Below are 13,036 nucleotides of genomic sequence, written 5' to 3'. Positions count from 1 at the left end.
TTAATTGTCTTCCTTCTATTTAAGATCGATTCTACAAAAAATTTGCATAAATCTTCAGTTACAGAAGGAAGGATTTGGTGATTGTGCCCGCATTGGTATCCATTGCATAACTTTGAACTTCTTCTCTCCAATTCTCAGAAAGATAGCATGTGCAGCAGAAAGCCAGACAAGCCTGGGACTAATTAGAAGCCACAAGAGTATGTTCACGAGAATAGGATCTTTCTTTCCTCCTAAAATGTTAAGAATCTGATATTAATTAATCAGGTTGAGGTTACAACAAGTTTCATTTTTTAATTGTTTTGTAATGTAATCAGTTTTCAATGAAATGTTTTTCTTTGATTATATTTATGTTTGTTCCATAAGATATGCAGAGGTTTGGTTAGTAAACAACTTATTTGGTTCTTATAATGAGCATGGTTGTTTTGGTTATACTTTGAATTTTATGACTAAATCTGAATTTTACGCTGTCAATTACGTCATCTAACATTTTCTTGATTTCATTTTCTAGACCCGTTGTTTCCACAAAAAAAAAAAAAAAAAAAAAAAAAAAAACTTGAAATTTGCTTGTCCTTCTTATGCTTTAAGCAGAGAAGCCTACACTTTCTTGGGCCATATAGAAGTTATTCATGTGTAACTGGTATAAGAACTTCATTGCTAATCGGTTAAAGTGATGTTACATGAGTGAGAATGTAATAAAGTGTACTGGGAGATTGCCATATTGGCTTCTGTTGCCTTGAGTTTTAAGGGACCAGTTCATTGATAAAAGTTTCTCCTTCTCTATTTTTTGTATATGTACATGATTTGCTTCAAAATAATTTGAAACTAAACATGCTAGCTTTAAAAACTTTAAAAACGCAAGATCACATAAAAGGGGAGACGTTTGGATTAAATTGGAGTATGTGAAGGGCTCTGGATCTTTTCCATTTTTATTTTATATTTTGTCATTACGCATCGACATCATATTTATCTAACAAAATATAGTTGTTTTGCTACACACTTTTATACTATTTCTGATCATTTCATGTTCAGTTTTCAAGTTAGTCGTATAGGCTCATAATTCATTAATATGAGTTTATATGTTTTCCTTCAAATTGTGTGTTATATTCACAAATATATTTAGTTTACATTTATTTCATTTGAAAAGCTTGTATTGATTAACGTGGGATACACGTGCAACGCATATGTCCAGAAACTAGTGAGAGTAAAAGCACCTTCAGATGAAGGATAATCTTGAAGGTAAGAAAAATCAGTTTAAGATGTCCAATCTAATATAAAGGGTAAAAACTAAAGAGGAAATTGATACAGAAAACAAATTGCAACTCCGGTGATGTTACAAAACCTTCTTAACATTGAAGAGCAAGTAATCTCCATTGGTAAGGCAGAGGTAATTTCTTGACTCAACATAACGGCTAATTAGGCATTGCTTTAATCGAAACGAAAAATGACACCATGATTTCTATGACAGGCAGGGTGCTTGCTGCAGTCGGCTTTAATCGGGTCATCATCTGCTTTAACACTTGCCTTGAGCTCTTTCTTGAAAACACAGAAGCAAGAGAAGGACTAAAATGCTACAAACTACAAAAGCACTTGGCTTGGTGGCTATACCAAATTTGTTCTGTTAGTTTATGTGTTGCCGGTTGCAGGTCTGGATAAAGGAAAACGGTTGTAGTAGGCTAATAGCCAGAATAAAACTAGTCAATTCATGATGAATACAGTTTGTATTGCCTACCGGATACACTTTTGTTACCCTGCTAGTTCATTCAGATTGACTAGTTAAATGAGGTGAAATCAGCAGGTAAAGCTTGCAATTTGAGTGATCTTATAAAGTGTCTTTGTGATGCAACAAATATATTTGAAGAAGTAGGAATTAATATACTATCTAACAAACTAAAGATTATGACTGGTACAATATTAGTGGAACACATAATGTTTCCCCTGGCTCAATTCTTTACAAGTACTATGTGACTTCTCTATATTTTGTTCTGGTTCATTTCCCAACTCTGTTAGATGTGAATAATCTTTGTATCTCTCATATTTTATTGTAAGTTATTTGATTTTGATAATTCTCTTCCAAATACTATTTTCAACCTCAACTTCAATATCGCTTTTTCCAATTTCAACCAAACATTTGGGACATTGTCCAAACTCTGACCTATTCAAAATACGAGTCACTAATATGTGTGTTGCACATATATTTCGTGTGATCTGATCTAGAGGGGCATATCCTTTGAAAATATGTTATGAGAATTGTTCTTATTTCTTTGACCTAATATTGTAGCTAAAATGATTGAATAATCGGTATATACTTTTATCGCGATTCTTCAGTAATCTATCAAATAACACAAATCTTAAATGCAACTTTTAAAGATTGCTCCTAAAGAGTTGTTCTACCTCCCCTGCCTGTCGATCAACGAACTAGGACTATCAAAGAGAAACAAAATAACCGACACGGCTGTACCTCCTAACCTGACCCTCGAGCCCCAAACGCCAGAGATCTTGTTGTTAGGAAATTGACGATACATTTTAAAATGTTATAATTAATTTGTTCACAGAATAAAATAATTTATATAAAATTAAGTTAAATTTAAAGTCTTATATATTAGGGCTTGCGACATAGTTTCCATAAAAAATTTGTAAGCTGAACTTTAATTGCTTTTCAGGTGCCAAACATTAGAAAAAGTAACAAGAAGAGAATTATAGTTATGTTACGTAGTTCAGACTTCAGATTATCAAATAATCTAGAAGATTTATATACTGTAAACTTTTAATTTTGATTTTAAAATCCAAAATATTAGAATTTCCTACATAGTTCAATAAAAGTTTTAATAAGCAACATATTAATTAATTTTAAATTTTCATTATTAAAAAAAAATCAAATGACAATTTTGACCAATATAAATTTTACTTCAAAAGATTTAAAAAAAAAGTCTTCAACATTATTTCTTGTAATTTATTACTCTTTCAAATGCAAATTAGTTCCTTTTTTCCATCTATGATCCATCAATATTCAATTTTTGAAAGAGTGGCTTCCTTCACCTCAAAGGAAATCAATAAATAACACAGACAGTTTTATGAGATCAATTTTAAAATATCCTCATTTCTTATATTAATATCAGCACACAAAATTCAAATGGGAAAATAACACTCTATGTCTATTTGGAGAAAATATTTATCCGAAATGGTCATATTTCTAATTGTACCCGAAATGACCCTTTTATACATCATTATACAGGTTTATATATTGTCTATAATAAGTGTATAATGTTGTATATCGTGAGTATAAACACTACAAAAAAAAAAAAAAAATTGGCTATGCTTATATATAAAAAATATGGTTATATTGATGTAATATTTTATGCTGGATAGTATACTATTAAAATTATCCTAAATTAAACCCATTAAAGTAAAACATTGAGCGGGAAAAAACAAAATAGCCAACTGAGCAGGGGAAAAAGTAACCAAAAGCCTTTTGGTGTTACGAGGAAAAGTTACAATATTAAAAAATAAAAAGCTTAATACATATGCGGCCTCCTAAACTTGCACCTTTTTTACATTTTGGCAACTTAATTAAGTGTTGTTCCTATTGAACTGCTGAACTCATCCTCAAGTATGTCTATCAAAACTTACATAGTATGTCATCTTTAATGTAGCAACATGCTAATATATATTTTAATTTAATTATGTCATCTTTTAGTTAAGACTAGCAGCAATTGAGAGGGAAAAAAGAATAGTTCTTAATGGCAGTGGAAGAGCAGAACCAGCAGAAATTGATACATCCATGACCTAAAAAATAGCTTACCACATGTCTAAAATATTACCCACCTTCATTTAATATCTGCTTCTAATAAAAATCAGATTTAGGGGGTTTGATAGACACACTAAAGGACGAATTCAGGGGTTCAATAGCAACAACATTTAATTGAGATGCCAAAATGGAAAAAAGGACAAATTTAGGGGGCCACATATGCATTAAGCCTAAGAAAATAAAAAAATAAAAAGACCTGAGTAAAGTAGAGTAACTTTCAGCATTTCTCAACGAAAAAAGAGGATAGTAAAAACGAAAAAGAAAAATTACTTGGTGTAGCTTCTTTTAAGAGGTAATTATTAATAATAACACCTTTTGCGACAATTACATTTTGTAGCTACATTTTTATTTCGTAGCTACATGATACATCAAACGGTCGGGGTTGGAGTGTTTATTAGGTGTGGGCTCTGGCCCTTCCCGCACAGGTTCGAACCTAGCCGACCACATTATTTTTCTTACATATTTTTCACAGCTTCTTCTCCTTGTATTTGAGTGTATTTCATCATATGTATTTGGCTCATATGTCTTGTATCTCTACCTCATAGGTATTTGGCTTCTTATCTTGTATCTGAATGTATTTTTGCTTCTTTTCTTGTATCTGAATGTTGTATTTGGCTTCTTGTCTTGAGATTCAAATATCAGAATACATTTAAATTCGCGGCAGCTCGAATACGTTCAAATACAGTCAAATACATGTGACATCAGATAAGGTTAGATACAACTAAACAGTGTATTATGGATGGTTAATTGCTCCCAAAAGGCAGCTATTTAGGTTAGTTGCCCTAAAAAAAAGGTACCTTTTTTTTATTTTTTTTGGTTCTTTTGCAATACTATCTAATATCTACCATTTTTTAACTATAAATCACTACTTCATTGTGTAGCTAAGAATGTTTTAACTAATGGAGTATGTAAATGTTGTAGTCTATGAAAAATAATGACTTGTTTGAATACAAAGATCAAACTTTTAAAATTTGGGGGTCTTAATATTTTCTTAAAAATAAAATAAAAGTACATATTTATTTAAATACTACATAAGGACTAGTAATATTTAAAGGTCTTTACCCTATTCAAACTTGTGACCTGAAGCAATTCTTGAACCACATTTATCACTATATTTAAAGTTTTCCTTATGTGCAGGGAATCTAAAAAACTTGTATGTATACAAAGGGTGTGTTTGATATGAAGAAAAATGTTTTTTGGGAAAATAAGTGTGTTTTTTACTTATTTTCTAGTGTTTGTTAACTGAGTAAAAAATTATTATCCCAAAAGCATCTATATGTAATCTAGTCAAATACTATTAGGGTGGGATGGAGAGAGTGGGGTTCGGGGGTGGGGATTGAGTGGGTGGGGAAGAGACAATAAACTTGAAATGTCACTTATGTAATTTGCTTTCCTACTTCCGTTAGGGGAGTCATTTTCCTCATTTTTAAGGAACTTATTTTTTTAGAGAAAATGTTTTCTTAAAACTTTCGCCAACTAAACATGAGAAAATTGAAAAATTCCTGCATATCAAACTCACCCAAAAAAAAACGATTTTTCATATTTATGCACTATATTTTTTCGATGCAAGGAATTCCATTGAACCCCCTTCATTGAACTTAGTTTCGCCGCTGATCAACCTCGTTGGACAACAACCATCATAAACATTACAACAACAACATACTTAGTGTAATTCCACAAGTGAGGTCAGGAAAGGATAGAGTGTACACAAACCTTACCCCAACCTTGGGAGGTAGAGAGGTTGTTTCAACACCATCATAAAAATTAGTAAAATAAAATGAGATAGAGGGTAGTGTTATTAAATTGAAGATATCTGATGAAATATTATCTATGCTACTGGTAGTAACATTTCAGAGTAGCTTTGGACTTGTAAAATTGTTGTGTGATGTTGTGCCGGCCTTGGTGCTTGCGTGTTGTCATTTGATGTACTGTAGTATTATAGCATGTTTGGCCAAGCTTATTTTTTCTAAAAGTACTTATTTTCTAATAAATGTTTATTTTAAAAAAAAGTGAGATGTTTGGTTAAGTTTTTGGGAGAAAATAAGTGCTTCTAGAGAGTAGCAGAAACAGTTTTTTAGAAGCTAAAAATTTTTTTGCCTAAAAACACTTTTTTGAAAAGTATTTTTGAGAAAATAAACTTTGAAGCACTTTTTAAAAGCTTGGTGAAACACTAATTGTTGTTCAAAAGTGTTTTTAAAAATAATTGGTCAAACACAAACTGTTTTTCGCCAAAAGTACTTTTTTGAAAAACACTTATGAATCAAAAAAGTATTTTTCAAAATAAACTAATTTTAAAAATTTGGCCAAACAGGCTATATTAGTGTTTTATTAGTATTTTGATGTATGGTGGTATTAGGATGTTTTATTAGTATATATTTGATGTACGGTGGTATTAGGATGTTTTATTAGTATAGTAGCAATACATGCCCGTGTGAGGCACGAGCCGAACATGTCTATTCATTTTAATTAGCCAGTTTTTAAGGTTTGTATTTTGAAAATAACTTTTAAAAATATTGTAATTGTTATTATATATAGCAATATATACAAAATGTATGTACCATCACTTTAGTTATAATTAAAAAATGGAGTTGATGGAATTAAGTCTTTGAGATGGAAAGAGTCGGACTTTTTCTAAATTTTTTCTTTTAAATTCTTTAATATTTTATATGTATACCAAGATTGATATCTATTTCTATTAAGTAACTCTTCAGATCCAAACATAAGAACCATTGTTGTATATATTGGATTTTTTAAAAGCAAAACTAATAAAATATTTTTAGTAAATTAATTAAAATATATATTATAATTTTTTATGTTAACAATTATAGATAAAACAAAGTGGTACAAAGAAATCAAAATTAGAAAGATATATGTTATATCGTTAATCACCAAATTTTAATTCTGAAATGAAAATATAAAGAAAACAATAACCAGAGACTGCAAAGGAGAGTAAATAAATAAAGTATTGACAATGAAGGAAAACGGGGATAAAAGTCACTCCCTCCCTTCACTTTTACTTGTCGACGTTAACATATCAAGAAAAAAAAACTTTTTTATTTTACCCTTCACATTAATTATTCATTTTCAAATCATTTTTTGAGGCTATTGAGACTATACACCAATAAATATGGATATTATGATAAAATATAGTATACTTTATTTATAAATTCTCAAAAAACGTGAAAAGTGAACAAGTTATGTGTAAGCAAATTAAAATAATTTTTGGTACAAATTTACATTGCTACTGTTCGTCATCTCTTCATGTTTAAAGTATTGACAAAGAAGAAAAACAGAGATAAAAGTCACTCCCTCTGTTTATTTTTACTTATCCACGTTAACATATCAAGAGAAAGAAACTAATATGGTAATTATTAATTAGTATGAAACTTCAATTATGTTGATTGTGTATAAAGATAACGACTACGCATATATTATAGGCATATATATTTGTATACATGTCATCCTTTTTCTTGTATTCTTTTATTTATCACGGTGACCATCAAACTAGACAACGCAAGAAAAGTGAGGAGAATCATGCAGAAGGGGCTAGCCATTAATTTCCATGGAATTAATGAGTGAATATTTGTGTATTCTTATTATTAATTTTACCCTTTAATTATTTATTTTCAAATTATTTTCGAAAGCTATTGAGACTTACACCAATAAATATGAACATTATGGTAAAATATATACTTTTTTTGTCCCATATTACTTGTCACTTTTCCTTTTGCACGACCGTTAAGAAATCATAAGTAAAAGATGTATTTTACTATATTACCCCTATTTCTCTTCAATAAATACATTTATTTTCAAGAACATTTATTACTAAAGGTAAGATGGGAAAGATTTAATTAATTTTATCTTGGTTTTGTAAATGAACAAGTAATTTAGACATATATTTTTAGTTATATGGCCAAGTAATATGGGACGGAGATGATAAGATGTAAAACATTTAATTAATTTTATTTTGGTTCTGTAAATGAACAAGTAATTTGGACATATATTTTTAGTAATATTGAGTACTTCATTTATGAACAAGTAAAAGTGCACGGACGAAATAAATATATGTCAGACAATTAAAATTAAAATGCATACTTGTATACATGAGCATAGAATAAATATTCAGTAAAAAAATAGTTTAGCAATGTGGCCAAGTAATATGGAATGGAGGGATTACTTCATTTATTAATTCTTAAAGAGCTTGAAAAGTCAAAAGTCAACAAGTATAAGTACACGAAGGAAATAAATGTATCGGAGAATTAAATTTGAAGTGCATACATGTATACATGAGAAGATATAAATATTCAATATTATGACATATGACCACATGGGATAAAAAAGAAGTTGGTTAAAATGTACAATTTATATAGCTTGTGGTACAAATTTCTATTGTTGTGTTAGTCCTCTCTTCACACTTAGATCTTCACACTTAGATATATTAGAAATAGAAAAGAAAAAAAATATAGAATAGAAAAATAGACATATATTTTTAGTAATGTGGCCAAGTAATATGGGACGAAGAGAGTACTTCATTTATTAATTCTTAAAGAACGTGAAAAGTCAAGTAATGTGGCCAAGAAATATGGGACGGAAGGAGTACTTCATTTATTAATTCTTAAATAACGTGAAAAGTCAAAAGTGAACAAGTAAAAGTGCACGCAGGAAATAAATTTGTGTAGGAGAATTAAAATTGAACGGCATATGTCTATACATGAGAAGAAAATAAATATTCAGCTAGAACACGAAAAGTTAAATGTGAACAAGTAAAAGTGCACGGAGGAAATAAATGTGTCGAAAAATTAAATTTAAACTATATACGTCTATACATGAGAAGGGAATAAATATTAAGTATTATGACATATGTCTATGTGGGATATAAAAATAGTTGGTTAAACTGTACAATTTATATAACTTATGGTACAAGCATTCATTACGTGTATAATTTTTAAAGCCCATAGTACAGTCATGGGAAGCTTTGTTCGTCCCTTTACCACATTTATATATAATGGAAATATTTATTTTGGCATGTGTATTTATGTTATCCCGGATAACATAGTGTTGATTTAGGTACTATAGAAATATATTTGTCAAATTTAATTGCTTAAGAATTGTGTCCCCCTTGTACATATCTTATCTAGGCTATCTAGTTTATGTACCTCTTTCCTTTCTGGAACAAACTTTTACATCTTTTACTTTGAGAGCTAGAAACTAATTACCCTTATCTTGATTCTGGACTGATTACTTTTCTAACTCAGATCAGCCAGTAGTTTGCCAAATGATTTGAGCCTTACAAGTTAACTGCTTTAAAATGGCTAACGAGCAAGACACCAAGGTTCTGTTGAAGCTTTGGGTGGATGAAAAGAAAAATAAAGTAGTTGCAGCTGAATCAAAAGTAGATTTTAAGGACATACTCCTGAGCTTTCTCACTTTACCACCGGGAACAATAATACTACTCATTAAAGCAGAGGCCTTTGCTGTTGATTGTATGAAGAACTTGTACCAAAGTGTTGAAAACCTTGGTGAGGAAAATCTGTTCGCAGAGTTTTGCAAAACCATGCTGCTAAATCCAAGAAATCCCTATGCAAAGTATTGCACGAAATTGAAAGTTAATGTGGATGATTCAGGGTTCGAGAAGCAGAGGCGGAATCAAAATTCTAAGCTTGTGGGTTCGGAGTTTTATTTCTTTAAAGTTATTAGGTTTTTAATTAATAAATTGTATGACAAAAAAAAAATACAAATATATAGTTCGGGCAACACGCTCGAAGGGCTAGCTCCGCCCTACCGAGAAGTATTTTCAGTGCTCAACTTGCTCATATAAGTGTCATTACAAGAATGTTAAGTGCATTTGTGGAGGGATAACTACTCTGTTAGAAAATTAGATATCAGAAGTGGGGAAGAAATAATCTGATTCTGATAGAGTAACCTTTGTCCTTCAAGAATTTAAGCCTCCCACTTCGTTGCCGCAGGATGGTAGCAAAATTCCTCCAGGATTTTACAAAGCCTCCGAAATTTGGATACCAGCAATTAATTGGAATTTCCCACAAGAACATAGTTTTGTGATTTGTAGTGAAAGTGAAAAAAATCTTATTCATATTTGGGAATAATCAGGTATTTATAATACCTAGGTGTCTGTTCAAACCAACAAATACATCTCGCAGCAATAGCCACCTTTTAACTTAAACCTTTTCAGAATGGGTACATTTTAATCACATGACTGAAAGCATATTCACCAAACCTCTTCTCAATACTTCCCCATCAATACACTAACTAATAATAGCAATCCCTCACTTAGTTAGTGATTGATGTTGTTTATGAAATTTATGCATATAGTAGGTCTCTTTCGAGTTGAACCTTCTACTTGTATAAACGATTCAAATCCTTGTCGAAACTGATAGTTAAATTAATTCTATTGAACTACAATTCCTTAATGACAAAGACGGAAAATTTTATACACATAAATCATACCAACTTCACAACTTGTTCATCGTGACTTTTTAGCACCCGATTATGGCCTTGCGCTTCCTCCTGAATTCATTAACACTTTACCAAGTTTGTCTCCCAACTCTAGCTGAAGCGGCAGCACTTCAAGTGTTTATATAGGTGAAGTTTTAAACCAAGTCCTTATCTTGGACTTACCAAGTCCTTACCCTGGACTTTATTTAGTTCTTAATCCGAACTCTGGTTTCTTCAGTAATAGCACTTTTGTACTCACCCTCCTTTTTCTAAGTACTAAATTTCAGTACTTGCTAACTGTCACGGATAACTTCTTGCTACCTTTTGAACCTTTAGTATTGTTGTAGATCAATAGTAGAGGTAAGGTTTCCATTACCCGTGACAATTTAATTTTTCCTTAGACCCACAACACTCATAGTGTTATAATCATACCTCTCGAGAGTATATTAGACGTCAATAGGTCGGCATAGTCATTTAGACATCATAAACAACTGATGATAACTCCACCGTTCAGTTGTCTTATACATGATTCAAGCAATATGTCTAGATTTCCATTTTTTGCTAAATGCCTTAGACACAGTTGCTTCACTATAACAGTGCAAAGAGAACAATTGACTTCCGTTGTGGCCACAATTTTTTTAATAACTTTTTCAGCCATTTTATCTCTCTTTCCACATATATAAATCCAAATTTCATGAAGATACGAGTAACACACGTCTGTTACTTAGAAGCTCGTGAAACTGTTTCTCCATCCAAAATATGATCCAATCAGACGTTAACATATTATCATTTGCACTAGTTATCCAACTAGTATCACAAAATCCTTCAATGTTGAAGACAAAATCCTTCAATAAGGCAAATATTTTGTCCTGCTAATATAACCAAGTATCCCTATGATATTTCTCCAATGTTCACTTCTAGGATTATGAGCTTCTTTCGATATTTATAAATAGCGAAGGCAAAACCTAGTGCAATTAAACTCAGGATCCTATTAAATTACCACTGCACTAGCATAGTCGTGTTGACTAATAAATCTTTTCCCTTTCTCAATCAGTTTTATATTTCCTAATACCCAAATGATTAAATAGCACGGAACGAACCTTTTCAATGTAGTAATATTCACACCAATAAACCCCACTACATTTTTAATTTGATACCTAAGAGATAGTATAAACTTCTCTCAAATCTTTCATCTTAACTTGAGAGTTCAAAACTTCTTAGTTTCATTCATGGCATATTAGTTCTTATAGCATGTCACCAATATAAAGATATACTATTACTTTATAATCCTTTATGAACCTGAAATCCTTTCATCTACTCTGTTATGTTTAAAACAATTTGATAATATTATCTTATCAAATTTTCATACTTTTTGGAGCTTGTTTAATCCGTACAACGACTTTATAATAATCATAAAGTACAACCTGAAGCCATCTTTTGAACCTCATCCAGATTCAAGACAAAATTATTTGTTAAGCCATGCTACCTTGTGTTTTTGGTGTTTTGATGACTTGACAAACCTACTCGAGGAACCAGTTACGATGATAGGAAGACCAGATCTCTTGAAGTGTCGTACAGTCAACTCTACAGTTGTAAAGTTGATGTCACTGTATTAGTACAACAGAGCAGTATACAGCAGCAGAGTTACTTTATGGGCTGTCATCTTCACGTTTTCTCTACATATTCAAACATCATGCTAAAGTGAAGATTTGATTCATGCGAAATCCAGAAATTATTCAGATCTAAACGTGCAAGTCTCCACACATCAAGGTGTGTTCAAGAATAAAAAGCTTCAACAAATCCAAGGACCGATACTTCTACAACTGAAGTTGTGTTAAGTCCTAGGAGTGTTAAGTTTCTGTTCTTTTGTTCTTAAACTTGTAAACCTACTCTTCTCGAAAGGAAGTTGTTGTAGGTACTCTGAATTCTCAGTAGTTTTGCATAGGTATTTTACCTTCATTATATTGAGTGGTACTCTTGGCTAGAGTTAGTCAAGGTGTATTAGTGTGTTTGGTTGGAGGTAGTCAAACAGTGTTGAACTCTCAAAGATTGTTTGTAGTAAGTGAATCTTCACAAGCGTTTGAGTGGTACACTAGGCTAGAGTTAGTCTAGGTGTATTAGTGGCTTGGCCAGAGGTAGTCAAGAGTTCCTTGCAGTAGTGGTAATGTAAGGGTAAAGGGATTATGAGAGTTAATTCCTAGATTGCAAGAGTCGTAATCTGAAATTGATCGGTGTAGTAGAGTTAAAATCCTACGTGGTAGGTCGTGGTTTTTAATCCCTTGAACAAGGAGTTTTCCACGGTAATATCCTGTGTTATTTACTTACTGCACTGTATCAGGAAACTAGTAAGCAATCAGGTCTCTCATATATTGTTTGGTGGACACACAGCCTCTATCAATTGGTATCAGAGCAGGTTCTTTTTAAAAGGTTAACACCTAGAAAGGATTGTCCACATGGATGCTCTACTAAACAAAGAAGAGAAGAGAAAGAATTTGAATGCTGAGGGAAGAAGTGAGCAAGTTATGATGACGAATTAAAAATAGCATACCTCACTCACACATTCCAAAGAATCGTTCGGAGAAGTGCTGAGTCCCTAAAAAGGAAAAGTCACAGCGAAAATCTCAAGGACAACTCCAACAAGACATCTACAAGAAATCTGGTGCTCGATAAAAGGCTCAGAAGAAAGGAGGCAACTGAAAACTTGATGAGGCAGGCTCTTACCGCATGGAGAGACTCGATGAGGGAATCTAAAGACGAAGCGGACTCAAGTGATACAAC

The sequence above is a fragment of the Lycium barbarum genome, chromosome 3, assembly GCF_019175385.1.
Source record: "Lycium barbarum isolate Lr01 chromosome 3, ASM1917538v2, whole genome shotgun sequence".
Classification (NCBI taxonomy): Eukaryota; Viridiplantae; Streptophyta; class Magnoliopsida; order Solanales; family Solanaceae; genus Lycium; species Lycium barbarum.
The sequence above is the reverse complement of the archived record's forward strand: the minus strand, read 5'-3'. Positions refer to the sequence as shown.